This window comes from Dasypus novemcinctus, chromosome 17 (genome assembly GCF_030445035.2).
Source record: "Dasypus novemcinctus isolate mDasNov1 chromosome 17, mDasNov1.1.hap2, whole genome shotgun sequence".
In the NCBI taxonomy this organism is placed as follows: Eukaryota; Metazoa; Chordata; class Mammalia; order Cingulata; family Dasypodidae; genus Dasypus; species Dasypus novemcinctus.
The window spans coordinates 72,242,621-72,245,345 of record NC_080689.1 but is presented as its reverse complement, the minus strand read 5'-3'; positions in this window follow the sequence as shown (position 1 = coordinate 72,245,345).

The window sequence follows — 2,725 nt, the reverse complement described above, 5'->3', positions numbered from 1 at the left end:
CAAGGTTTCTTTGTAACATGAAGAAAATGAAGAAATCCTTTTTTTGTAATATATCCTTTTCAGTCTTGTTTATGAAATCCTTCTCTACCACAAGGGAAAATCACTGAAAAATTTGCTTTTTCATTTGTAAGTATTTATTCCATTTAAACTTTACAAAATAGTTAAAAAAATTCACCACAAATCACAATATGGTGAAATTTTGGAAAATAAAGGAAGAAAAATACATTCAAAGAGAGGTTAAAATCAACGAACAAATTGTGTAAAGGACAAACTAGACTTAAAATAGCACCAGACTACTCAACATCAATTCAGGATATTAAAAGACTGGAACAGTGCTTTAAAACTTCTAAGAAAACTTATTTTCCATTAAACTTTTTTTTTCTAATCCAATGTATCAACTACATGGTTAGGATAATGACAGTTTCAGGAATCTGGGCTGTTTCATGTATCAATAGTTCATTATTTTTATTTGTAATATTTTATTGTGTGAATCCATCACAATTAGTTTAATCATTCACCTACAAATGGATAAAACTATTAATAGAGTTATAGGGTTCTAGTTTCTGACTAATATAAATAAAACTGCTATGACTAGTCATGTTGAAATCTTGGTGTGGACATTTGCCTTCATTTCCATGGGAAATTACCAAGATCTGGAATGGCTGGGTCAGAGGGTAGAAATATATTTAGAAATTTGAGCAATTTCAAAGATGTTTTCTAGCTGTTCCACATTCCAGCCAGAACTTGAAATTGATCTGTTCAATTTTAGACATTTTCATAGGTTTGAAAACAGTATTTCATTGTTATTAATTTGCATTTTCCTAATGACAAATAGTGTTGAGTATCTTTTCATTTATTTATTTGCCATCATTGCATGTTATAAAGTTTCTATTCAATTTTCACACATTTTAAAATGGTTTTTGCATGTGTTTATTTTCTTATGATTTAAGTTTGAACGCTATTTATTTGTTCTGGATAGGAGTCTTTTATCACACATATGATTTAAAAGTATTTTCCTAGTCTTCGGTTTGGTTTACTCTCTTCACAGTATCTTTTGAAGAATAGAATTTCTTAATTTTGATGAAATCTAATTTATCAATTTGTCATTTTGTGGATTGAGCTATTAGTGTCAAGTCTAAGATATCATTGGCTAACCCAAGTTTAGGAAGATCTTTTCCTTTATCTTCTTTGACACATTGTATAGTTTAGATTTTACATTTCCATCTATGATTCATTATCAATGAATTTTTTGTATATGGTTTGAGATATGGCGTGAAGTTCATTTTTGGCCTGTTTAACAAAAACTGCCAATGCAAAATACGTTGGCTTTTATAAGGGAATTTATTAGGGGAAAAGATTACAATTTTGAGGTTGTGAAAAAGTCCAAATCAAGGCATCATCTGAGATGCTATCTCATTTCAAAGGTCAGCCTCTGACAATTCTGGACTCCTGCCATGTGGCAAGGCAAAATGGCGGATGGTCTCTGCCTTCTCCTTCAGAGTCACATTCTCCTATTGGTCAGCTGCGGGTGATGAGGCACAGGGCTCATCTCTCTGTCTCCTCTGGGTCTCACTGCTTCAGCTTCAGCTGCTCCACTGACTCCAGCCTCTGGCCTCTCTCTCTGACTTGCAAAGTTCCTTTCTGAAGCTATAGAAGGATCCTGGAGTCCTCTCTCACATGCCAGGGTAAAATGGCACTCTTCTCCCCTTTCTTCAGTTTATACAGGATTCCAGTAAAGGATTAACACCCTGCATCCCACAATCTAATCAAAGACCCCTAACTGAAGTTGTCTAATCAAAAGAGATATAATCAAAAGTCCCTTCACTGAATCTAATCCTAAAAACCATCCCCAATGGGTTTTACAGGCACAGGAGTGGATTCAGTTTAGGAGCAGGACTTTCTGATATCCAAAGAAGACTCAAATCAGGAACAGCCTGTAAATATCTAATTGTTCTAGAACCATTTGCCTAAAAGAATGCTCACTCTCCACTGAATTGCCTTTGACATTTTCTTTAAAATACATTGACTGACTGCATTAGTGTTGATCTATTTCTGTTCCATTGATCTATTTGTAAAACTTGAAGCTAATGCCACATGATAATGTTTAATGCAGACTTTTAAATTAATCTTGAAGTGAGAGAGTGGAAATTTTCCAACTTTGTTCTTTTTCAAAGTTGATTTGCTCATTCTATATCCATGTATATATTTAAATTTCAATGTGAATATTAAAATCAGCTTGTCAATTTCTACAAAATTAAGCTGTCTTTTGCATCAAATCTATAGATCAAATGAGAACAATTAACATCTTAACAACATTATTATTATTTTTTCCTTTTTTTTTATTGACTTTGTAATAATATTACATTAAAAATATATATGTGAGGTCCCATTCAGCCCCACCCCCCCACCCCACCTCTCCCCCCCCAGCAACACTCGTTCCCATCATCATGACACATCCATTGGATTTGGTAAGTACATCTTTGGGCACCTCTGCACCTCATAGTCAATGGTCCACATCATGGCCCATACTCTCCCCCATTCCATCCAGTGGGCCCTGTGAGGATTTACAATGTCTGGTGATTGCCTCTGAAGCACCATCCAGGGCAGCTCCATGTCCCAAAGACGCCTCCACCTCTCATCTCTTCCTGCCTTTCCCCATACCCATCAGCCACCATGTCCACTTTTCCCAATCCAATGCCACCTCTTCTATGTGGACATTGGATTG